The sequence below is a fragment of the Ictidomys tridecemlineatus genome, chromosome Y, assembly GCF_052094955.1.
Source record: "Ictidomys tridecemlineatus isolate mIctTri1 chromosome Y, mIctTri1.hap1, whole genome shotgun sequence".
Taxonomy (NCBI): domain Eukaryota; kingdom Metazoa; phylum Chordata; class Mammalia; order Rodentia; family Sciuridae; genus Ictidomys; species Ictidomys tridecemlineatus.
Genome location: NC_135494.1, coordinates 26,267,500 through 26,294,987, shown reverse-complemented (window position 1 = coordinate 26,294,987; position 27,488 = coordinate 26,267,500). Strand labels below are relative to the sequence as shown.

General features: G+C 36.6%; 3 pseudogenes; 1 reads left to right on the top strand and 2 right to left on the bottom strand.

Annotated features, from left to right (window-relative positions):
• The first annotated feature begins 435 nt into the window (after window positions 1-435).
• On the top strand, window positions 436-11,411 carry LOC144371905 (large ribosomal subunit protein eL19 pseudogene; annotated as a pseudogene).
• A 4,620-nt stretch (window positions 11,412-16,031) lies between these two features.
• Window positions 16,032-16,755, bottom strand: LOC144371904 (SH3 and PX domain-containing protein 2A pseudogene; annotated as a pseudogene).
• A 5-nt stretch (window positions 16,756-16,760) lies between these two features.
• The window catches only part of LOC144371902 (SH3 and PX domain-containing protein 2A-like), a 39,001-nt pseudogene continuing 28,273 nt past the window's right edge, over window positions 16,761-27,488 (bottom strand).

Here is a 27,488-nt window from a genome sequence, read left to right as displayed (position 1 = left end):
CTAAAATTTTTTAACAAAGAGACAATTAGTACTGATAATCACGTTTTTCTTATATTATTATTTTATAATTACAATAAGTAAATTAAATTTAAAGAAATTGGGATTAATCTTCATCAATACGGTTTTATAAATAAATAAATTAGAAATTACAACTGTTGTTCAACTACTTTCTCCTTTTTCTCTCCAATTTTTAAAGAAACAACAGAATCCTGCCTGGAATCTCTCCACAGCAAGCTGAATTAATCACCATTATCCTTGCACTGAGATTATTTTCTATTTCATTAAACATTGTTACAAATTCTTAATATATAGCTAAACTTGTTCCTTATATTTCTATAGCTGTGTTATTCCTTCGTTCAGATTCCAATTTACTACTTTTTTTTAACACTTCAAACTCTTTCACTGCATCATATTTCCCTCATCTTCCTTGTTCATATGAACACCAAGATACCTGGACCTCTGATAGAGAATAATGCCCACACAGATACAGCTGTGAGATCCCTTTATCTTTTTTTCAGATGCTGTAAAATTTCATGGATTTTTTTCCATCAAAATGCACAATTATTAATGAAGATTCTTTTCTCCCAAGAAGCTCATGCCAATGTCATGAAATGTTCTCACTGTACACTCTTCCAGGCCCCTATGTGGGAATCTGAAAATCCATTCTAATGCACTTTGGAAAATGCATGTTACCCAATTCTCTCCTTTTCATCCCTACTTTTTTTTATATTTTCACTGATACTCATTCAGGTTTTATCTGGCTACTGCCTATTAATCTAAAAATGTATCATTTTTACATTTCTCATGCATTACTCTGCTTTGCCACGATGGGCAAGCCTACTTATTTAAAGAGAGATAAGTCCTATACTGTTATAATTAAATTCTTTGTCACAGGGTTTCATAAACTGCCATCCAGACCACACATACACAATTGAATCAAGCCTTTATTGAACCCTATATTGAAGTTCTGGTGGCTGCTGACCAGAACATAAAGCTGTTCCCATGATCAGCCCAAATAATTTTAAGGGTGATCCTTATAGCCTGAAAACCTCAAAAGGAATGTTTAGGGGTCTAGCTAATGCAAGAAAACCAGGTTACAGAAAAAAAAGAGAACAGTCAAGCAGATGGAAGCCTAACCAATCAAGTTAGCCCAGTCTTTCCAGTTTCAGAAACAAAGCCCTATTATCCTAGTTACAGAAACTACGCCCCATTAGTAGTTCCATGTTCTTAAAGGTTTCTATAGCAAAAGGAAAAGGACATCTTGATCCAGTCATGCCCCTTCTACTTGGCATTGTTGTTTTACAGGTTGAAGTCATAAAACAAACTGGAGTCACATTTTCTTCTACTATCACATTCCACTGGTTTTAGTAGGTTTGATGTAAACATTGTACATGATTAGGCCTTAGGGTTTTTTTTTTTCATCCTTCTCTGTCTAAGGGACTATACTGGGCTTGCAAAACCATAAATCAGACTTCACCTCATTCTTGTGTATATGGCTTGGGAGGATTGTTAAGAAGCAGGGTCCTACAGAAATCCCTATTAGGAGAAGAACTAGGGGCCCAGCTATGGCTGAAGTGATGGTATTCAACCAAGGGGACCATAAGAATAGGTTTTGAAACTAATTGCCTAAAGTTTAAATTTATATCCATTTGATGACTGAGGTACTTAAATTTTTTAGAACCTGTGATAAAAGTTGTAGTTCCCAAAGGAATAGATCCAGCTTTTCCCATATCAGCCAGGAGGGAAACTAAAATGGGGGCAGCCAGTCTATGTCAATAAATCAGTGGGCCCTGGCCCTTTAATAAGTCCAGGTGTCTTTTTCCTTTTTCTACATAAAAATAGTAGGTTACAAAGTTCAGAGTTATTGACAGTTTGAAGATTTGGGCAAGGAGTTGGAAGTGGGACCTATGAAGCACAATTTCTGATGAATGGAAATTGTTCAACTTATAAGTTTGGTTGTGGAAGCAAGTGTCTCTTTCTGGAAGATCACCCAGTGTGATCTTGGGAGTAGATTCCCAGGTACATTTTTCTGAGCTGGATATATTGACAAACATCTATATTGACTATAAATTTTCCTCTAATATATGGACCTCCTACTGCTATAAGGGAAAAGGGTGATGACCATTCTTGCTACTTAAAGCTGAGAGGGAGTAATGTGCAGTGAGCAAGCAGTTTTTAAAAAGGGTTTTAAAAACTGAGTGGATCAAGGAGTCCATGAAAAAATTTGGTTCAGGAAGAACAGGATGTAAATTCACATGGAATGGGCACTTCTATGAGAGAAACAAAAAGACATGAGTGCTGAGGTAAGATTAATACAAAATAGCAGTTGTAGCATCTGGAACCTGTCCATGAGTATCATGAAAATGTCAGAAATTAATTGTTGTTTACCAGCATGTGGAAGAGCTGAGGAATTGTCTCCATAGAAGGACTAGTAAAGTCTAGTAAGCCACAAATTTTAGGAAACATAAATCATTAACATTGTCACAGTTATCAGGAATGTAGGCACAACATTTTGTTAAGTGAGGGAATGTCATCTGATTTTTGTAAAATATCTTCATTGGCATGACCTCTGTTTTCAGTAAAGATCCCTTTGTTACTTAGGGCTAGATAATTATATTAATAAAAATTTATTACTTCTAACTGTGTAGGAACTTAGGAAGATCTATAGGCCTTAAACTGACTAAAAACTTCTGGCAATTTTTTAAATTGATAGTTAACAGGTGTTTTTGCCTATGAAGCTCTCTTCCGTTGCTCCAGTCTTTCTCATTCTGAGGGGTGCTAACACTGGTGTACATTCTAAGTTACATTAAAATAACTGTTGTTTTTTGTTAAATGCCCAGGTGTGGCTGTGCTTTGGTTTTTAAATGTTTTTTTCTAAGTGTTTAAGACCTAGCTGGTCAAACTCACCTTGTTCCTATTTATTGTTAAGAGTCAGCTGAGTTTCCTTGGAGGACATTCTTGGGGAACTAATTAGAAGCATTTTTGCTTTGCTAGTGTCTTCTGCATTAGGATGGGTCAAGGACTTGCTCACTATGTGACTTTCCTTGGAAACATCAGGCATGTCTCCCCTCTTTAATGACCTTCCTCTTTTGCAGTATGCACACTCTTTTCTGTTCTCCAGTGATCTCATTAATCTCCATTATTGAGAGATTATGTGGCCTGAAGTGGCAAAGCTTTTTCTCCAGTCTGGATTCAGGCTGACTTAGAGGGCAAGAGCCAAATATTGGTTTCCTTGGTCGCTTTATTTTAAATAATATTTAAATATGTCCTTAAACACCCAGCAAGTCAATTTTACCAGTTTTAAAGTAAGAATGCTTGGTTTTAACTTTAATATTTATAACTTTACAGTTAATTTTTACATAACACAATATATTTATTTTATTTATTAATTTATATAATGCTGACGATCTGCCTGAAAGCAGAAGATGACACCTTAGAATCTACTCTATGATCCAATCACTGTCAACCAACAAGGAAGCTTCCAGACCCAGAGGACCAATTAAATTTTGGCTATAAAAACTCTCTCTTGCCAAATCCTCTTCTATTGCTCTCTCCTTTTCCTCTCACTTTTCCTGTCTCACATTCTCCCTCTTCCCTCTTTCCTCTTCTCTCTTCTCTCTCTTCTCTCTCTCTCTCTCTCTCTCTCTCTCTCTCTCTCTCTCTCTCTCTCTCATGTGTTAATCAGACACTGTAACAATAAAGGTCTTTTGGTTGCTCTGAGTGTCATAGTCACTTTTTTTCATTATAAAAAAAATACAAAGTGTAATTACCAATAGTAGAAACATATTTATTTTGTATATAATTTTTGAACCTTGGCTGAGTTATACATTATATTTCCTATTTGATATCACACGTTATTTTTAATAAAATTAATCTTTTAATATAATGTTAAGTTAACTGAAATCTGGCCTACTTTGATATTATTCTAACATGCTGTAAAGTAGGAGGTAGATCCATATCTCAGGTAAGACAGAGGTTTTTAAAATCTTAGGTAAAGTGTTCTAGTTTAAAGCTGATATTTGCTTCTCTTTTTAGATATTACCTAATAAAGTTTATAGATATTGTTTCAGACTCTGTATAAATGTTAGCTTGCACAATATGACATAGATATGAAACATTAATTTAAAAAAAGGCTGAGCATTTTTTTATTTTATGTGGAAATGTGGCAAAAATATTTTGTAATATTAACATTTAAACAGATAGGTTTTTATTATCTTTTATAATACCTTTAAATTCTTATATCTTATTGTAAAAAGAAACATAAGATGTGGTTACAAATCATCAAATTATATAAATAAATCCCCAATTAAATCTGTTATCCTTATAAGTTTAAAATTACCATTATAGACAACTTTAGTTTGGAGAACACCTGCTTTGTAAAATCTTTCTTTAAACCTTTTACCTTAAAGACTTGCATACATAAAAGATATGAACACATTTAATATGTAAAGAAGAGTATTATACCACACTTTTCTTCATGTTTTATGTTAAACAAGGTTAGCTTTTAAACAAAAATCTAGACCCTGTAATGTAGGACAATATTTTAAAATAAGCGTTGCTCTTTAACCACAGATGTACAAGACTTAATTTTTCCAAAATTACTTGCTTTAGAGAATAAAACATAAGAGACACAATGTAATTACATTTTTAGAAGTTTTTGTCATTTTAACAAATAAATACATAATTATTTGTCCTAAGATAACAGCCTTGAATAGTTTTACATATTTGTGTTACATATATAACCAACTTAGTTACATATAAATATTTTAATATTTTTCTTTTATATATAAACCTTTATATTACTTAATTAGACCCTTTTGTTGTTTACTTAGATGTATTATATTATACTTTACCACTTAAAGTCTTTTTTACCTGGAAACATTTTTTAATAACTATATTTTATATTTAGAACTTTTTATTAATTTTTAATCAATTAATTTTTTCTGTTTGTACCTGGAAGTAACCCTTATAAATTTTTCAATTTAGATACATTAATCCATTTTATTAAGATAAAGTATTTGTTATTTACAGTACTTTAGTTGAAATACATTGAAACCTCTTGACTCCTTGTATGTAGAATTATACCTGTTGGGACTTTGTAATTTATAGTAACCTTGTTTTTATAATAACCCAAAATAATTTCAAATTATTTTTGTTTACTAATTAATGAAAACACCAACATTGTTTAAGATTTTACCTTATGGAATTTAAGGATTTAAAAGAACTTGATATTATATTTAACAGTCAGAATTTTAACTTTGTAAACTAATTAGATGTCTCTAACAAACACATCCTTGATTACTTTTAAAAGAAAATAAAATACATTTTGATGTAATTTATGTATCTTTAAAACAAAAAAACAACAACACATGGTATTAGACAAGTGTATTGAATAGTATTAGTAATTTTTTTCCTGTTGAAGAAAAATCCTAGAGATAATGGATGTCAGACACTTTATAGACATTAACATTTTAAGAGCTACTTAACCATCTAGAAACAAAACTTTGCATTAGCAGCTTTAAAGACTTTTGTATATTTATCTATTTTCCCAATTTGAATTGAACTTTTTAAATCTTATTAACCAAAATATTTGGATCCATTTTTTAAAAATTTATAATTTCACACTTCCTGCTTAGCATTGTTTTTGCTATTCTGGGTCTTTTATTATTCCATAAGAATTTCATGATTCTTTTATCTATTTCTACAAAAAATGCTGTTGGGATTTTGATTGGTATTGCATTGAACTTATAGAGAACTTTTGGTAATATCGCCATTTTGATGATGTTAGTTCTGCCTATCCATGAGCGGGGTATATTTCTCCATCTTCTAAGATCTTCTTCTATGTCTTTCTTTAGGGTTCTGTAATTTTCATTATATAAATCTTTCACCTCTCTTGTTAGGTTGATTCCCAAGTATTTTATTTTTGGGGGGCATATTATGAATGGAGTAGTTGTCCTCATTTCCGTTCCAGAGGATTTGTTGCTGATATACAGGAATGCCTTTGATTTATGCGTGTTGATCTTATATCCTGCCACATTGCTGAATTCATTTATTAGCTCTAATAGCTTCTTTGTAGACCCTTTTGGGTCTGCTAGGTATAGGATCATATCATCTGCAAATAGTGATAATTTAAGTTCTTCTTTTCCTATTTTTATGCCTTTAATTTCTTTCATCTGTCTAATTGCTCTGGCCAGTGTTTCAAGGACTATGTTGAACAGAAGTGGTGAGAGAGGGCATCCCTGTCTTGTACCAGATCTTAGAGGGAATGCCTTCAATTTTTCTCCATTCAGAATGATGCTGGCCTGTGGCTTATCATAGATTGCTTTTACAATGTTTAGGTATGTTCCAGTTATCCCTAATTTTTCTAGAGTTTTGAACATAAAGGGATGCTGAACTTTGTGGAATGCTTTTACTGCATCTATTGAGATGATCATATGGTTCTTATTTTTAAGTCTATTGATGTGGTGAATAACTTTTATTGATTTCTGTATATTGAACCAGCCTTGCATCCCAGGGATGAATCCTACTTGATCATGGTGTATTATTTTTTTGATATGTATTTGAATCAGATTCGCCAGAATTTTATTGAAGATTTTTGCGTCAAGGTTCATTAGAGATATTGGTCTGTAATTTTCTTTCTTTGAAGTGTCTTTGTCTGGTTTTGGAATCAGGGTGATATTGGCCTCGTAGAATGAATTTGGAAGTTCTCCCTCTTTTTCTATTTCCTAAAATAGCTTTAAAAGTATTGGTGTTAGTTTCTCTTTAAAGGTTTTGTAAAACTCTGCTGTATACCCATCCGGTCCTGGGCTTTTCTTAGTTGGTAATCTTTTTATCGTTTCTTCTATTTTCTCTATTGTTATTGGTCTGTTTAGGTTGTCTATAACCTCCTGACTCAATCTGGGCAGATCATAAGACTTAAGGAATTTATCTATGCCTTCACTATCTTCTATTTTATTGGAGTATAAAGATTCAAAATAATTTCTAATTATCTTCTGTATTTCTGAAGTGTCTGTTGTGATATTGCCTTTTTCATCCCGTATGTTAGTAATTTGAGTTCTCTCTCTTCTTCTCTTCGTTAGCATGGCTAAGGGCCTGAATGAATCTGAATCCCTATCTCTCGCCATGCACAAAAGTTAACTCAAAATGGATCAAGGAGCTTGATATTAAATCAGACACACGGCATCTGATAAAAGAAAAAATTGGCTATGATTTACATACTGTGGGATCGGGCCCCAAATTCCTCAATAGGACACCCATAGTGCAAGAGTTAACAACAAGAATCAAAAAATGAGACTTACTCAAACGAAAATGTTTTTTCTCAGCAAAAGACACAATAAGAGAGATAAATAGGGAGCCTACATTCTGGGAACAAATCTTTAATCCACACACTTCAGATAGAGCCCTAATAACCAGAATATACAAAGAACTCAAAAAATTAGACAATAAGATAACAAATAACCCAATCAATAAATGGGCCAAGGACCTGAATAGACACTTCTCAGAGGAGGACATACAATCAATCAATAAGTACATGAAGAAATGCTCACCATCGCTAGCAGTCAGAGAAATGCAAATCAAAACTACCCTAAGATACCATCTCACTCCAGTAAGATTGGCAGCCATTAGGCAGTCAAACAATAATAAGTGCTGGAGAGGATGCAGGGAAAAGGGCACTCTTGTTCGTTGCTGGTGGGACTGCAAATTGGTGCAGCCAATTTGGAAAGCAGTATGGAGATTTCTTGGAAAGCTGGGAATGGAACCACCATTTGACCCAGCTATTCCCCTTCTCGGTCTATTCCCTAAAGACTTAAAAAGAGCATGCTACAGGGACACTGCTGCATTGATGTTCATAGCAGCACAATTCATGATAGCAAGATTGTGGAACCAACCTAGATGCCCTTCAATAGATTAATGGATAAAAAAAAATGTGGCATTTATACACAATGGAGTATTACTCTGCATTAAGAAATGACAAAATCATAGAATTTGGAGGAAAATGGATGGCATTAAAGCAGATTATGCTAAGTGAAGCTAGTCAATCGTTAAAAAACAAATACCAAATGACCCCTTTGATATAAGGGGAGTTAACAAGGACAGGGTAGGGACGAAAAGCTTGAGAAAAAGATTTACATTAAACAGGGATGAGAGGTGGGAGGGAAAAAGAGTGAGAATGATATATAAGAAGAAAGGAGGGGTAAGACAAGATAATACAAATGGAAGAAATTATTTACAGTAGAAGGGATAGAGAGAGAAAAGGGGAGGGAAGGGGAGGGGAGGGAAGGGGGGATAGTAGAGAATAGGACAGACAGCAGAATACATTAGACACTAGAAAAGCAATATGTCAATCAATGGAAGGGTAACTGATGTGATACAGCAATCTGTATATAGGGTAAAGTTGGGAGTTCATAACCCACTTGAGTCAAACTGTGAAAGATGATGTATTAAGAACTGTGTAATGTTTTGAACGACCAACAATAAAAAAAGCATAAAAATAAAAAAAATTTAAAAAATTATAATTTATGAGTTTATATGTCAATTTTTTTGCACCAAATATATGTAGACATGGCAATACATGTAGAAAGACAGTACACCAGTGCACCCACACAAAGCAAACAGACAAATAGTCTTGTGTTTTATGTTTTTAAAAATCTATTAGATTGAGTGTTAACCTTTGTAAATTGGCCTTAGAATAAAGCAGAGTGTAATCAGAAAAACATATTAACCTAAGCATTTTGGATTAAAATTCTGAATTTAACAAACATAGAATTTTAAAAGTTTTCTAACGTTTCTTCCTGAGGTGGTCCTATTCATAAAAGCTGAAAAGAGTTGAGGGAACAAAAGCAAAGAGGGCTTTTTTTCTGGAGGAACTTCCCAATGACACAGCTTTATTGGTCTTCTTGGGAGAGTCCCCCAGGTTGGGGGCCCATTTTAAACTGATTTTTCTGGGTTTTTAGATAGTGACCACCAACTTTTAACCTGACATTGAAAAATCTTTAGACCATTTTTTAAAAGTTGGTAATTATTCATGCTTGCAAATACTGAGAAACAAAAGCCAAATATTTTAAATAAAATTATGCTTTTTCTTATGCAATTTAGGAATAATAATTGTATAAACACTTGTCTTCTATAGTAACTGACATGATTTACCCAGTAGGCAACCTGGCCCAGTTTTTAAATAATCTCTAGATGTCTATTTTTTTTAACCTTTAGCTTTCACTTTTGACAAATCTTTTAGTGCTATTGGAAGCACTTTACATTTTAATGCAAGTTCTAGTGAGCACCATTTAAACCATTTTAACCATTTTTTATTCCATTAGAAACAAACTGAGGTAGAAATTTACACAGAACACAAAGAAAATAAACAAAAACAAACTAACAGACAAAGTCTTCAAAATTTTTAAGGAAACAAGGTAAAGGGGTATAATAGGATCTCTGTAGCACTTGCTTGTCCCATGATTTCAGTGGAGCAAAGGAGTCCTGATGAAAAAAGAATGGTTATGAGAACAAGAAAAAGGCCAACACACAACACACAGATAAGAATAAGACAAATGCCTGGCAAACAGAAAGTGGACAAATAAAAAATAGCAAGGCAGACACTGGACTATACATTAATAAATAAATAGGACCAACGACCAGCAAATTGATAATGGTCAAATGTCAACAGCAAGAAGATGCTGGATAAATGACTAAAAGCAGAACAGACAAAAGACAAGCAACAATTGCTGAGGTCACACAGGAAGAATTTTAATGGGGAAGAGACCACATATTAATTCTGCCCCAGACAGATGAGGTCCCACAGGGAGGCCTCCGGAGAGACAGAGACAATGTCTCATCCTGTCCCCAGACAGATGAACCTTTGCAGCGAGGCCTCCAGTGGGCCCTAGATAAAGACAGTTGAGGTCACACAGGGAGACTTCTAGGGAAAAAGTGACAACAACTCGTCTTGTCCAGGAAAGGTGTAAGTGAGTGTTTGAAATCTGACCTTTTCCACAGAAAAGTCGATTCACCAAAATTAACAGGCTTGCAGGAAGCATTTCAGAGTGTCCTAAAACAGATTGGAGTCTTCCTGAGAGTAAGGCTGAGAAACATCTCTCAGGAGTTCCTCTCTACCCTGTGGCCAAGTTTCAGAGGCCTTTGGAGGCAAATTTGGCATGAGGGTAGAAATGAAATGGATCCCAGATGAGGCCCTAAATATTATAGTTAAAGATTTATCCCAGGGTTTTATAAACTGACTTCTAGACCACTCACAGATAATTGAATCAAACCTTTATTGAAGCACACTGGTGGCAGCTGACCAAAGCATAAAGCTGTTCCCCTGATCAGCCTCGAACAATTGCAAGGACATTCCTTATAAGCTTGACAACCACAAAAGGGATGTTCGGGGGTCTAGCCAATGCAAGCAAGCCTGGTTACAGAAGCAGGATAGTGCAGTCAGGTGGCAGGAAGCCTAACCAATCATAGTTAACCCAAACACCCCAGCTAAAGAAACAGAGCCCTGTTACCCTAGTTTCAGAAACAATGCCCCATTAGGTAGTTCCATGTTCTTAAAGGTTTTTATAACAAAATGAAAAGAACTTTTTGTGCCAGTCATAACCCTTCTACTTGGCATGGTTGTTTTACAGGATGAAGTCATGAAACAAAATGGAGTCACATTTACTTCTACTATCACCATATTATGTAACCATTTGTACACTGTGGTATATTACATACATGTAACATGTTACAAGAATTTAATGTGTGTGTATATATATATATATATATATATATATATATATATTCTTCAAATTATTTTGGGCTCTTTTCTTTCACAGCTACAGCTTCAGCCAGAAGGACACTCAGGCTTCAGAAGAGACTTACCTCCAGTGTCCTCTTCTGTAGCTAAAAGAATGTTTGCTTGGATCCCAATGAGATCAATAAAATCTCTAATGCCAACACTTGTCAGCAGATATGGAAGATAATTAAAGATGGACTGATTATCCACAGATCAGTGACTATCCATTCTAGGCCTGCATGCCAGAAAAATGCCTTGGCTCAACAGAGTAATAAGCATGTTGACACAGATAAGCAGAAGAGTACAGCTAATGTTCTAATGCAGGAGAATGTCACCTAGGTGCATGGGATGCAGATTCTTTGTACGCTGCTCAGAGATACCCTGAATTTAACATTGAGCAATACATGTATCACAGCCTCTACCTAAAGGTAAAGGGCAATGTGTTCAAGAACAATTGGATTCTCATTGAAGATATCCACAAGGTGAAGGCAGAGAAGGCTGACAAGAAGCTTCTAGCTGACCAGGCTGAGAACTGCAGTTGTAAGACCCAGGAGGCACACCAGTTATAGGAGGAGCACTCCAGGCCAAGGAGGAGAACATCAAAAAGACTCTGTCCAAGGAGGAAAAGACCAAGAAATAAAGCTACCCTCTTGTGTATGTACATAGTGGCCTTGGTGAAAATATAAATACGCCTTGAACTATAAACAATCTTTATCTGTTAAAAAAATATAAACTATATAGTACCACAATTTTAGAAGATAACAGTTTTATAAATCACCTTTTTTAGAATAAAAGAAATATAATTAATCTGGTCTTTGAGTTGTGAAGTTTCAAGAAGTCATGTTAATGGTTTTAAACCAGTAATAATTCTTCACTCTCCAAATATTTCTGCTCTGTTGCACATACTTCATTTTTTAAATTTTCAACACACTTCTAAATTTCTTTCAGCATTACATAAAATGTTCAAATTTTCAGCATTGAATTTTATTAGAAATGTATAATTTTCTTGTTGAAAGACTATGGACATATTTTATAAGCTACATAATGAAATGTAATTGAACAATAATATTCAGAAAAAACTTTATATGCATCCAGATTATGGTCACTGGTAAACACTGGCAAAAACAAAAATCTTAGTACAAAAATATGTAAATGTAGTTGGCCAAATTTGGATGATATAGAAAATATTAAAAAATGAAGCTGTCAATTTTCATTTGGAAAATAAAAGGTATGCTTAATGGAAGATAACTTTTTTAAGTCAAGGTCTTTTTTAAAACCACATAATTTTTATCATAAAGATTTTATTTTAACCATTATGCTTAGAAATACTATTTCTATACTTAAGCACTTATCTCCAGTCTATAAAATGAAGTAGCTTCTGGCTAATTTTATTAGTTTGACAACTATATTTTGTAGAGGATGAACAAAAAGAGACTGCTTTTTCATTATGGAAATGAAAAATCAATGAAAATTTACATCATCACACTATCTTTATAAGTTCCAAAACACAAAATGTAGTGATGTACATAATGAGCTCAGGAATCTTAGAGAACAGCGTGGCTTTTTTTGGCTGCAATATTTTTTTGCACTCAGAATGTAATTCTTAATTTGAGTTAATAATTTGAAGGTGAGCAAGATCTAGACATGTACTAAATTCTTTTTCCAAGAGAACCTTCGTTCAAAGGCAAGAACTTAATATTTCCTGACAAAAGGTACAAGTGCTTTTCTTTCTTTCTTTCTTTCTTTCTTTCTTTCTTTCTTTCTTTCTTTCTTTCTTCTTTCTTTCTTTCTTTCTTTCTTTCTTTCTTTCTTTCTTTCTTTCTTTCTTTCTTTCTTTCTTTCTCTTCTTTCTTTTTTTCTTTCTTTCTTTCTTTTTTCTTTCTTCTTTCTTTCTTTCTTTATTTTCTTTTCTTTTCTTTCTTTCTTTTTTCTCTCTTTATTTCATTTCTTTCTTTCTTTCTCTCTCACTTTCTTTTCTTTTCTTTCTTTCTTTTTCTTTTTCCTTTCTTACCTTCTTTCTTTCTTTCTCTCTTTCTTTTTTTTTGTACTAGGAACTATACTGAGGGTGCTTTTCCACAGAGTTACATTCCCAGACATTTTTTTTGAGTTCTCCTTAAATTGCCCATGCTTTCCTTGAACTTGAGATTCCCCTACTTCACTGGGATTACAAATATATGTCACTGTACCTGGTGTGTGTGTGTGTCAATGTTTTTTACAAACCAAACTTGAATGGTATTTAATTAAATTGCCAAGTTTAATTTCATACATTTATAATCTAGTAGATCCACAAATAGTTTGAGTATGTTGAGATGAAAAGTTCTTAGAACCGTACCTGACTTAATAAATTCTCAGAGTTAATATCAACAATTCTTATTGTGTAATATATATTATGGGATAGTGGAACTGTGTGCCTTGACACTTGTCTGACAGTTTTGCCAATGGCCATGTTCACAGCCACAATCCTCTTCCCTGCCACCTGGTCCTTCACCCACATCTTTGGGCAGTGATTTGCAGACAAGTGCACACCAACCTTACTTGCAGGTTCATCATCTCATCTGACCTCCTTCTTCACCTGGGGCTGCTGATCTCTGTTCCCTGTTTCCCATGCAGTGCTCCTGTGATTTGCTGTCCTGGATCCTTCTTTACATTGATAGAAGACAGCAGAGCCATCGTGGTTGGATGGTAACCACCAGAGCATTTATACAGTCCTGTAGAACTTCTAGCACTATGAAGAGTGCAGACTCTGCAGCCAGCTGCCTAAGTGCTTGCTCAACTTCTGCTCCAGTTCTGACCTACACAAGTCTAGTGCATTAGCCCTACCTGTCTTCCTCTGTCAACACAAACTCCTATGTGGAGTTATGTTGTCATGTGGTGTTAATGATCTACTAAGAAACAGGCTTAACATTACCTGATATATAATAAGAAGTCCAAGTTTGAAATTTTAACTTATTATATTTTAATATTCCTCATTAGGAGCCCTAGATCTTGTGACAGTAAAATAAGTGAAAGCTAGTTGTGTTCAAATACTGACCAAAGAACTCATTGGGATTACAATTTGGAGCTCCTTATTAAACTACATTAGCCTGTTAGGCTATGGGATTAATACAACCTACTTCATGACACATAGTTGTCATAGAAGTAAATAAGATAAGTGGAATTAAGCACTTTGCAATCATGCCCAGCATGGAATAAATTGGAATTACTAAACTTCAGAGCAGTGTTTTTTTTTGTTTATGATTACTGATACCAAATTGCAGATCAAATTTATCATACAGGGCCCTTATTTCATATATCAATTACAATTTAGCTCTACTAGTATCTAGAACTATGAATGAATGGATTTTAAAAAATGTATTACTTTTTTTTAATAATTATGTGTTGTTTGAAAATGAGAAATGTATATACTGCATCTTTAAGTAATGCACTTTGCTGTCTTAAAATTAATTAAAAAATAATGAACAACGTCTTTATCGCTATTTTTCAAAAAAGTAAAATAATATTAATATGAGGACACTAATCGACAACCATTAGTACTGCAATATAGCAGATTACCTCAACATCCTGCTCTATTTAATACTGTCCAGCAGAAGAAGATATCTAATATTGATTTTAAACAAACTGATGAACAAAACAAAAGAAAACAAAACAATCTCACCACAACCCTCTGACAAAAAATGTGAGCACTTTTTTACAGCTGCCAAGACCATTGTGTGGCAAGGGAAAAAGTCTTGGGGTTTCCAGGCAAGCCTCTGGGATCCTGGAGGGTGGAGTGAAAGGATGAAGACCTGCTAGGGAGGAGCAAGTGAGGGCAGAGCCTCCTTCCTCTTTAAGAAACAATAGTCCTTGTTCTGGTGATTCTGGCAGCTCATTCAGGGGCTGTGAAGACCGATCTGTCTGAAATCAATAGCACATGCAGAAATACACTTCCAACATAGGATGAATACTTGGAGAAGCTTGCTGGGCTTCTTTCTGGAGAGTCCCTCTGAGAGATCAACAATGGAAAAACAACCCCCAATTGACAGAAGACATGCAGAAAATGTCACTCTCTTGCTTCTCTCTTCACTGGGACACCGCCCCCAGGAAAAACAGACTTGCTCCAGGTATAGGTGTCCTCCATCTTTGGGAGCAACCTAGGCATTGCAAGTTGGCCAAAGGAGTGGCTGGTGGTATCTGTTTCAGTCTGACCTATGAGGCCCAGCTGGAGTCCCCTCCACCCAGGGGGGGACCTCAGCTGCTTCTCCATAGTTCTCTGTCAGGATTTCAGCCTTGCCCCAGTGGGAGAACATACACAGAATGGCAGCCATCCAGCAGCCTGGGCACTGCCTTCTTTTCAAATGTCTGGCACCTAACAGTACCTTTCTACCTCCTGAGGAGGGTTTTTGCCCCAACAAAGTTGGGCAGGAACCAGAACAGTTTATGTGTTTTGCCAAGACTAAAACTTGGGCTTACCCAATTCCAAATCCCTCTAGCAAGTGCTGCACAGGCAAAGTCCACACAGTGGAAACCAAACAAAATGAAATGGCTTAAGGAGGGGGAGAATGGGAAGCCAAATACAAGACAAAACACCCTTCCACAGAGGACAACAGAAAAGTGCATGACCCACCTCTTTTGTTCCCAGGTGAGGCTGACCCCACAGGGTACCCAATCAATTCTTAAAATAAGACCCAAACTAAAGGCCTGACATATAAACCCCAAATCAATAAACCTCTCCAGAAACATGCAAAGCATCTGTTTACCCAGAATTATCCCAAGTAGTCTGTGCTGATGAAGAAGAGCCTGAAGGCTTCACCCAACCTCTAAACTCAAACATTGTACTTTCCATAGGGTATCCCAAGGAAAGCAGACAATTCTTCTCAAGGCCAGGGCAATGACATATAAGAAGGTATTTTCTGCTGGCACCTGGGAACTGCATTTTCTTTAACACCCAGACACTGTCAGTGGCCTTGCCCAGGAAGAGATGTATGGAGCCTTCATATGTACCCAGCCATGGTGCAATCCCTGGGAAACAGCAAAATCCACAAACATGGAAGGACAATACAAGGGCTACCTCTGGTGGCAACATTGTAGCCACCAAAGCTGCCATATGGGCAGGAAGCTGGAGGTCCCCCTATGACCACATATTTTCCAGACTTTCAGCAAAGCTCAATTGGGGTTTCCCACATGACTTGTCCCAAATGACATGTAGTCCATCAATGGAGTCACCAAGTTGCACACATAAGTCTCAGCTTTTTTAAGTCTAGGTTCCAGGTCATTCCCTTTGCTATTCAATGTATCCTTCCTTCCAGGCAATAGCTGGGGAGGTGGGCCATCTTTCAGGTCCGGAATCTACAGGGTTTAATGATTTCCTTCCCCTCTGGTTTTTGGTGTTCAGCACCTGCACTGGCCTCTTGATCTTCTTCAGGCTGTCTGACTTGCCCTCATTCTGCCTGCTCTTTAGCACATCCATTACATCTCTTTCCCAGGGGTGTTGGGCCGCTCATTCTCATTGGGCACCAAGTAGTGGGAAGAGGCCTAGCCCTCCAGATACCACCAGCCACTCTCCTGATTCTACAGCACCTGAACCTCCACACTGGCAGGGAAACAGATCTCTGAGTCCTGGATCTTCTGGTAGGTGCTACATAGAAGGTGGCTGGCCTTTTCCAATCTTTCCAGGGGGTACATGGGAGAGCAGTGGCCAGGAGACTGATGATGTCAGCTGAGCCTCTCCTGGCCCACTCATTGGGCCATTTAGAGTCTGTGTGTGGGGGCAGATCTGAATCCTCACTCCTAGGGCCCTTGAGCCCCCCTCTCCAGCTGGCCTGTGGGTCTTAGTTGGCCTCGTAAAGAGCTGATGTCAATCTCCTCTTGACTCTGTGACTCTTCCTGTTCAGGAAGGGCTTACACAGGGAAAACGGCTTCACCTGGGCACAGGAGATCAGCCCAGCACTCATATTAGTATCCTTCTTGGCCTTGACCTTGGGAGTGCCAAAGATGCCTGGGTCCAAGGCAGAGCATGGCCAGAGAAGCCTCTGGTCCATAGGGTGTCCTCCGCATATGGCTGGAAGCCCTCATTTTCATAGCTGGCCTTCCATTCCAGGGCCACGTCTTCTGAAGAGTCACCCACTTTGAAGCAGGCCCGCTGCAGGGAGGAGTCTGTCTCTTTTTGGCACCCACAAAACCCTCCTTGGTCTCCTTGGGCTTGCAGGGGGATGCTGGTAGTAGGACCTTGGGCCATGTCAATGTGCTTGTGTGGCAGTTCAGGTTGGGCTTCTTTCACTTATCAATGTATTACATGGGGCCCAGCCCTCCTTCTCATGGATCTGCTCATAGCATCAGCCGCCTTAGTTTATCTCTGACTTCTGTCCACCACGGAAGCTGACTGCGTCAGAGATGCATGATTGGAACTCAGTAATGGTTAAGTACTCCACCTCGAGAGAAGGGGGCTCTGGTGACTTTGGGAGTTGGAACCCCAAGTTGGATTCTGGGCATGATGGAGGGATGAAGAAGTTTTCCTTAGGTTTGGAAGGTTGATCTGGGCCCTCTACAGGGCAATCTTGGCCACAGCTGGAGATCCCTGGGCCATTTTGAAGATAATATTCTAGGGGACACCAAGGGCACTGCCATTGAAAGCATTGAACAGGATTAGCATGTTAATCTCCTTTTAGGCAATGGGGGCCATAGAGCCTTTGCCTTCAGTTGGTGGAGTTTCCTTGTCTCTAGAGGTGTTCTTGTTTAAACAGGTTGCTGATCTCCATGTTGTTTCAAATTATCTCCACGGGCCTGCCAGATTTTTTTTCCAGGTTGGCAAGTCATTCTTGGCCTTCTTTAGGTAAGATACTGGTTCCCAGACCTCTTTGCCCAGGTATCTGATATACCATCAGCCCTCAAATTTTTTTCTGGATAATTTCCACTGTGACACACTTCTCAAAGCCAATCTCATCTTAGTTTTTGCTGATATAGCATTGAATGGTGGCATTCTTCTCTTATCAGCTGTGCTGCCTGTTGACCATTCCACCAAGGTCCACCTATAATCCAGAAGCCGCAGAAGGGCCTTGCATTTCTTGGACACATCATCAGTCTTGGTCATCCTGCTTCCCATTCTGTGCCACTAGGTAGGTGGCAGGGACCCAGACCTGCTCCTCAGAGGTGCTAACCAACCACCATCCTTTCTTGGCTTAAGTGTCATCCTTGGAAAGACAGAATGCCAATCTCTCCCCTACTTCTTACCAAGATGTTTTAAAATCTGCATGATTTTATACTGCTCTCATTCTTTTCAATGACAAACTGCTGTCAGTCCAGGTTCCTCTTCTCATGTGATGCCCATGGTTCAGCAAGCTGAGTGCTCTGCAGCTGCAAACACTGCATATGTAACTGCCCACCAACAAATAGTTTTTTGAATCACTGATTTTGAACTCTTTCAACAAAAATAAATTAGAAAAAAGTGAACAAAATTTAGTTAAATTTTAAAAAGTATATTCATAAATGTGCATAATGAGCTACAGGCAGTACACTGTCAAAAAGTTTTTAGAAAAGTCCTCATGAATTTCAGAAGTCTAGTTTTACCCCTGTTGAGTAGTGAGTCAATAGAGCAGTTTCACTGTTGTAGCACACTCTTAGCTTGGCTTTGTTTCATGGAAGAATTTCCAGTCTGTTATTTTAGTGCTGTGCCAATATGCATTTGATGTACTGGTTTTCCTGATTGGTTTTCTACTTGTAACATTTGATTGATAATCAATCCAGATTTGTACACAAGAGTTGGGATTTCTAAAGTCATTAAGATGCTTTTTTGAATATATATAGAAAACAGACTATTTTCCTAATGATTCTATTCTGCTAACATCTAAAGGTCCTCTTTTTATTTCAGGATGTCTTCTTGTAGGTCACATTTTTTTTTAACCTGAACAGTGTTTAATTTTTATTGAATATTCTATAACACATCCACAGTATGAGTGAATTAATATGATGCTTCCTCTTTATCAGCACTGTTCAATAGACTTTTCTGCCATGACAGAAGTATATGGTATCTGCACTGCACTGTCTGGTATAATAGCCACAGCTCATGTGGTTACTAAGCTCTTAAAATAAGTCGTATGTCTTAGGACCTGAAATTTAATTTTATAGTATTTTAATTAATTTACATAGTCATATAAGGGTTTTGGTTCTTGTGTTGGATACTTCATATGTAGGTTAGCAGAAAACACTTTAATTGGTGTTCACTATAATTTTCTTTTCCTGCCCTTTTTCCTTTCCTTCCTTCTTTCCTTTCTTCCTTCCTTCCTTCCTTCCTTCCTTCCTTCCTTCCTTCCTTCCTTCCTTCATTCCTTACTTACTTACTTCATTTCTAGCACTGGATCTCAAATTCAGGACCTCAGCATGCAAGGAAAGTTCTCTACCACTGAAACACGTCCAGGCCTTCAGGAATATTTTCAATTAAAGTCTCCAAAGTGAGAACAGTTTAATCCCTTCTCACTTCCAATGTCTGAGAATATTATATGTCCTAGAATTTCCTCTTAGGTGAGGCATCCTCTTTATCACATGACCTAGTTTCCAAATTATGGCCCTCCTTTTTTTAAAAAATCTTGTCCAACTCTAGCTTCACCATCATCAATTCCATATTCACAGTATTTCACTAAAATCTTGTAGTTCTTCAACATTTCTTGAAAAAATCCTTAGTGTTTTGCCACCATGGCTAATAGGTATATCTACATTCTTCTCAAATTATGTAACAACATTCTTCTCAAATTACATGTTCATTAATTATTATACATTATATTTCAATTGAAATCTTTATCTTTGCTGTGATTCCAAGGCATACTGGTAAAATTAGTGAAAGCTTGCATTTTATTGACCATATTTTATGAGAAAATTTTTTTCAGATCATAGCTTAGCCCAAATAAGGTTGAGTTTAAAAAAAAAAAAAACTCCGTCTTATGACTGGAGATAGAGCTCAGTATTTGCCTAGTATGTTGTTGGTCTTGGGTTTAATTATCAGCACTGTAATAATAATAATGAAAATAATAAAATTAAAATTAAAAATCCCCCTATAACATTAAACTTAGCTTAAATGAGAGGTGAGAAGGAAAAATAACTATTCAACATATACCCAAAAGATTTGTGGCTAAGACAAACCATTCAGCTCCTTAATACCAGAAAATGTTTATCTTTGTGACATGAAATCTCACAGGATCCCAAATAATTTAGGGCTTTCTGCAGATGGGTCTTAATTCCTGGGACCAACTGGAACGACTAAGAGTCACTTAAATACTTAAGTCACATTTCCAGAATGAACCTCTAATAACACTAGTTTTAAAAGAAGACCAGGGACATAGTGGCTGATGATAATCAGTCTACAAACTTCAGTTTTTTAAGGAAAAACTTTTTTTTCAACTTTAAATTCAAAGGATTTATTTAGATGAATACAAATTCTGTAGTATATAGCATATTAAAAAGAAATAAAAATGGCACATGGAATTTGGGTTTCAGGTGAGTTAGATCCTATAGCACATTTATCAAGTGTGGAGATGCTAGAAGGAAAAATGATACCCAGCAATAATAGGGTTAGTGTAAGAGGGAAAAAAGAATACATTAAGAAATAACATATATTGCAGAGGTGCTTCAGGTGCTATCTTCTACTAGCTGTTCAACCTTTGGCAGGTTAATTGAGCTGCTAAGAGAGAGTTCAAAACATAAGTCTTTCTGAGGATCCTGAACCAGTCTATAAAAAGCATCTTAAAATATATCTGTAAAATATTAACAAGAATATATAGGATTGGGTTAAAGGCATAAAAAATTTGAAACAGAAATGCTATCTTCATAATACTAAATCTTCTAATTCTCAAAATGGTATATTCTTCCACTTATTTAGTTCTTTGGGTTTCAGATGAGTTATATCCTATAGCACATTTACCAAGTGTGGAGATTCTAGAGTCATATTTCAGTGTAGAATATTTTAATCTCTTCTCTAAACATCTCTGCTTAGATTTCCTAGCTATTTCATTTTATTTTAAGTATTATCAGTTCACTAATTTCATTTTATTTTTGGTACTAAAATATAAATATTAGATACTTTGAATGCTGAATTCTAAGCATCTTTTTGCAAAATTATTTAGTAATTCTAATAGTTTACAAACTCCTTTGGGTTATTCATAAAGATAAAATTTGCAAACAGAAAAGTCTTTGCATCTTTAATTTCTTTTCCTTGCCTTATTATTTAGCTAAAATTTCTAGTTCTGTACAATGTTGAATAGAAGTAGTAATTGTTGAGAGCCACAGCAAAAGGGGCCCCAGCAAACTTCCAGCTGCCAGTAAACTTTCAGCTGCCAGCTGATGATTTGCTCAGAGCAGCCCCAACAACATCTAACTGATTGGCACCTCTGCGGTGATGCACATTGGGCTGCTTCCCTGCCCTTTTAGACCACAGAGCTGCTCATTGGGATACTTATTTGGCTCCGTCCACACAACCCAGCCAATTGGCCTCAAGAGCAGGAGGATTGTAAGAGGTGGAGAGGGTGGTGTTGGGATGAGAGGCTAGTGGGAAGCTGATGGTGGCAGTTGGGCTCTGAGGGTTTTTCTTGAGGAGCTGTTTTGTTTGTCCTGTGTAGTTCTAAAAATAAAATTAGTTTCTTTTGACAAGTGACACCTAAATTATGCCCAGTCAGACTGCGGCATTTGGTGGCTTGCACAGGGAGCAAATGAGGGTAAGTAAACTGCTCGCCCCTGAGGGCAGGGAGAGAGGATGGGTAGCCATTTTAAGATTCCTCTTTTGTTTTGCTTCACTTTTGTTTTAAGATTCCTGTCCCTGGAGATGAGTGAGATGGAAGAAAAACCAATCACATCTGAGGAAAAACTATTTGTGTCTGAGGAACAGATAGGGAGAAAGGCTATAGTTATTTTTGTTGTTCCATTTTTATTTCATTCTATCTCGGTTTTGTTTGGTGTTATCTTGTTGGGTTTTATTAGAGTAGAAATATGGGATCAGAAATTAGTAAAAACAAACTGAAAGAGTGTTAAGTAAATTGTTAGAGGGAGGAGGCATTCCAGTAAAATCAAGTGCAGTCAGGGCATACATTGACACAATACAAAAATGTAGCCCATGGCTTTTTAAGGAGGAATTGTTAAATATCTCACAATGGAACCATCATGGTCAAGATTTAAAAAGAAGAGAAAAGAAAACCCCAGGGACTCTGCCAGTTGGCACATTGCCATTGTGGATGTTCATATCTTGTTTGCTTAGTCCAAAGCCTTCAGTTCAGACAATGGTAGAGGAAGGAGAAGACATATTTATTCAAGTAAAAGAGAAGATCTCTCTAGCTAGTCAGACAGAGGAAAATATTCAAGTAAAAGAGAAGGTTTCTCGAACTAATCAGACAGAGAAAAAGATTCAAGTAAAAGAGAAGGGTCAGACAGAGGAAGGAAGTTTAGAGCAGAAAAAGCCATCAGGGGGAAAGTTACAAAAGGAGACTGCTAATACCACCTTTCTATCACTAGAGAATGTAAGGGTCAAACCAACAGTGCCACCTCTAAAGGAGACTGCTACTAACACCTTTCTCTCACCAAAGGATATAAATGTCCAACTAACAAGGGTAACTCCACATACTGGGAGGCCCCCAACCCCAGCAGTTGCTAATTGGAATCCTAAGACAGGATCTCAAGTATTAACATGTCCTGTATTTAAATGAGGAGAGCAGCAAATTTACCATGCTTTAAATTTCAAAACAGTGAAGGAGCTAAAAAAGGCTGTAACAACATATGGTCCTCAAGCACCCTTCTCTGTAAGCTTTGTCGAATCCATTAACAACTTGAACATGATGCCACCAGATTGGGCTAATATGCGTAAAGCTGTGCTAAATGGAGGACAATACTTGTTATGAAAGGTTGCCAATGAGGAATTTTGCAAGGAGACGGCTAGGCGAAATACAGAAGCTGGTTATCCTTAGAGAAATCTAGATATGTTGTTAGGAAAGGGACATTATAAGGATAGGCAGCAACAAAGTGCATATGATCCTGGCATATATTCACAAATTGCTGTAGAGGCGATTACGGCATGGAAGACTTTACAAGGACATAGAAGTTTACAAGGTCAATTATCTAATATAATACAAGGAGCTAATGAACCTTATGCTGAATTTGTAGATAGGCTTATTCAAACAGCTACCAGAGTTTTGGGGAATACAGAACAAGCAATTTATAAAACAACTGGCTTATGGCCAAGAAAATCATTGGTGCAGAGATATCATTAGAGCATGGAAACAGGAAGATTTAAACACATATATTAAATTATGTAGAGACATTAATGAACAAGAGCAAGTCATGGCAGCTTCAGTAAAACAGGCTTTAGATGCCAGAGACATTAATAAACAAGGGCAAATTATGGAAGCTGCAGTAAAACAGCCTTTAGATTCCACGCTAAGAACATGCTAAAATTGTGAAGAAACAAGACATTTTAAAAGGAATTGCTCCATGGGAGGAGGGTTTCACTAAACTAGGTATCAAAGGAGTATAATACTGGGTATTTACCCATGATGCCATAGAGGAAGACATTGGGCTAATGAATGCCGTTCTCAATCCACCATAGAGGGTACTCCATTATCAAGTAACAAGCAAGGACAAGGTGTTTATCCACAATATTTTGAACAAAGGCATCGCTCTTCATTGCCAAAACATGGACAGGGGGCCTCAATGCTCCAGGGACACAAACCACAAATATACGGAGCACTGGAGGAACACAGCAACCCCATCAGAGTAGTGCCCAGTACACATTGTCCATCAGATCCCTAATCAGACAAACCAGAGGGAGAGCAGGTTTGGACATATGCGACTCCGCCAGATCAGTACTAACTCCAGAGATGGGAATTCAAATCATTCCCACAGGGGTAAAAGGACCTCTTCTCAAAGGAACAGTAGGCTTATTATTGGGATACAGCTCTTCTACTCTAAAAGAATTTATGATAAGTCCTGGGGTAATTGATCCCAATTATAAAGTTGAAATAAAAATTATAACCAGTTCTCCAAAAAATATATCAGTAATTTCACCAGGAGATACAATATCACAGTTACTAATAATACCAAGCCTACATGATAAATTTACCAGTCATGCTGTAGAAAGAGGTTCCAAAAGATTAGGCTCCACAGATGTAGATTGGGCTATGCTTTATTTAAATTTAGATTCTCACCCCATGCTAAAACTAAATATTCAAGGACATGAATTTAATGGGCTACTGGATAAAGTTGCAGTCCTTAGCATCATCTCTCGTCAAAAATGGCCAAAACATTGGCCATTACAACAATCCACTCAAATGCTTCGAGGCCTAGGAGTAGTGACTAATCCCCATAGAAGTGCAATGGTATTAGATTGGAAGGATCTTGAAGGATGTGAAAGAAGTATACAGCCATATGTATTGGATCATCTTCCCATAAATTTATGGGGACGAGATGTCCTAGATCAATTAACAAATAACATCAACAAAAATGCACACACTTTTATGACTAGGAAAGGTTTTAGGAAAGAAAAAAGAGTAGAAAAACAAGAACAAGTTATAGCAGCACCAATACAAATAGATCATAAAACAGACAGACATGGGTTGGATTTTAAAAAAGGGCCACTGAGACAGTAAAAATTACTTAAAAATTGGAAAGACCAGTATGGGTTCCTCAGTGGTCCCTGACTAAAGAAAAGATACAAGCAGTCCATTATCTGGTAAAACAAAAATTAGTGGAAGGACATATACCACCTTCTGTTTTTCCCATAATACTCCCATTTTTATCATCAAAAAAATCTGGTAAATGGAGATTATTGCAAGATTTAAGAGTCATTAATAATGAAATGGTCATTATGGGACCTGCTCAATCAGAGATTCCTCAATTGTCTGCTTTGCCCAAAACTTGGTATATTTTAGTTAGGAATATTAAAGATTGATTTTTTTTTCAATTCCAATTCATCCTGAGGATAGTTCACGTTTTGCATTTACTATCCATGCACTGAATCATGAAGGTCCTGATCAGATATATAAATAGAAAGTACTCCCTCAAGGGATGACTAACAACCCAACTATGTTTCAAATTTATGTTAAGAAAGTAATCCAGCCACTTAGAAATCAAAATCCTGAACTACAAATATTTCATATACTCTTTTAAGGTCTTCAGGGAATAGTCCGAGAAGGGCAATAGCTGGGTCAAATGGTGGTTCCATTCCCAGCTTTCCCAGGAATCTCCATACTGCTTTCCAAATTGGCTGCACTAGTTTGCAGTCCCACCAGCAATGTACAAGAGTACCCTTTTCCCCACATCCTCACCAGCACTTGTTGTTGTTTGAGTTCATAATGGCTGCCAATCTTACTGGAGTGAGATGGTATCTTAGGGTGGTTTTGATTTGCATTTCTCTGACTGCTAGAGAAGGTGAACATTTTTTCATATATTTGTTGATTGATTGTATGTCCTCCTCTGAGAAGTGTCTGTTTAGGTCTTTGGCCCATTTTTGATTGGGTTATTTGTTTTCTTATTGTTTAATTTTTTGAGTTCTTTGTATACTCTGGATATTAGGGCTCTATCTGAAGTGTGAGGAGTAAAAATTTGTTCCCATGATGTAGGCTCCCTATTTACCTCTCTTATTGTTTCTCTTGCTGAGAAAAAACTTTTCAGTTTAAGTAAGTCCCATTTGTTGATTCTTGTTATTAACTCTTGTGCTATAGGTGTCCTGTTAAGGAATTTGGAACCCGACCCCACAATATGTAGATCAGAGCCAACTTTTTCCTCTATCAGGCACAGAGTCTCTGTTTTGATATCTAGTTCCTTGATCCACTTTGAGTTAACTTTTGTGCATGGCGAGAGGAGGGGATTCAGATTCATTTTGTTGCAAATGGATTTCCAGTTTTCCCAGCACCATTTGTTGAAGATGCTATCCTTCCTCCATTGCATGCTTTTAGCTCCTTTATCAAATATAAGATAGTTGTAGCTTATTACAGGATACTGCCACATCACATCGATGTTCATAGCGGCACAATTCACAATTGCTAGACTGTGGAACCAACCCAGATGCCCTTCAATAGATGAATGGATAAAAAAAATGTGGTATTTATACACCATGGAATATTACGCAGCACTAAAAAATGACAAAATCATGGATTTTGCAGGGAAATGGATGGCACTAGAGCAGATTATGCTTAGTGAAGCTAGCCAATCCCTAAAAAACAAATACCAAATGTCTTCTTTGATATAATGAGAATAACCAGGATCAGAGCAGGGAGGAAGAGCAGGAAGGAAAGATCAACCTTAAACAGATACAATAGGTGGGAGGGAAAGGGAGAGAAAAGAGAAATTGCATGGTAATGGAGGGAGATGCTCATTGTTATACTAAAGCACTCATAAGAGGTTGCGAGGGGAATGGGTAAATAAACAAGGAGAGAAGTGAAATACAGTAGATGGGGTAGAGAGACAAGATGGGAGGGGAGGGGGGATAGTAGAGAATAGGAAAGGGAGCAGAATACAACAGATACTAATAGGGCATTATGTAAAAATGTGGATATGTAACTGATGTGATTCTGCAATCAGTATTTGGGGTAAAAATGGGAGTTCATAACCAACTTGAATCTAATGTATGAAACATGATATGTCAATAGCTTTGTAATGTTTTGAACAACCAATAAAAAAAAAGAAAAAAAAACAAATATTTCATATATAGATGATTTATTGTTAGCACACAAAGCTAAAAATACATTGCTAGAATGTTATGCCAAATTACAAATTTATTAAAAAAAATTATAATCTAGAGATAGCAATAGATAAAGTACAATTAAATTTTCCAATTAATTATTTAGGAGACCTATTATCCTCAACCATGGTCCATCCACCAAAAATTCAAATATGAGTAGCTCAACTCAAATCATTTAATGACTTTCAAAAGTTATTAGGAGACATAAATTGGGTAAGGCCTTATCTAGGTATTTCAACAGGAGAGTTAGGACCTTTATTTGATATCCTAAAAGGTCAATCAGATCCAAATTCACCCCGAATGTTAACACCTGAAGCAAGAAAAGCATTAAAAATCATTGAAATATATATAAAAAATATGCATTTGGATAGAATTTATATAATTTTGCCTTTATTATTATTGTACTACCAACAAAAAATATTTCTACAGGAGTATTTTGGCAAGAAGGTCTACTATTATGGATACATTTATCTTATTCTCCTAACACTATTCTCACTAGGTATCCTGAGGTTGTAGGACAATTAATACAGAAAAGAATAAAAGCAGAAAAGGGAGTGTTTGGAATTTCTCCCAATAAAATTATTACTCCATATACTATGAATTAAATTGATGAGTTAGCTAATGAGTTAAATACTTGGGCAATAATCATGTGCAAATCTAATGTTTCATTTAATAACCACTTACCATCTAATCCTTTATTGTCTTTTTGGTCATTGCATCCTGTAATCTTTCCAAAAATGACAAGAAAAACACCTATCATAAATACCCCCAAATATATTCACTGATGGGTCAAATAATGGTACAGCAGCAATAGTTACACCTGATCAACCGTTTACATTTTTAGTACCCAAACAATCAGCTCAAAAGGTAGAGCTGAATGCAGTACTACAAGCTTTTGTAATGTTTAAAGATTCTGTATTTAATTTATGTTCTGATAGTCAGTATAGAGTTAATGCTATAGTATCCCCTGAAGATGCTGGTAGGATTTTCCCTTTCTCTACTGTTTTCTCTTTGCTTTCTACTATACAAAGA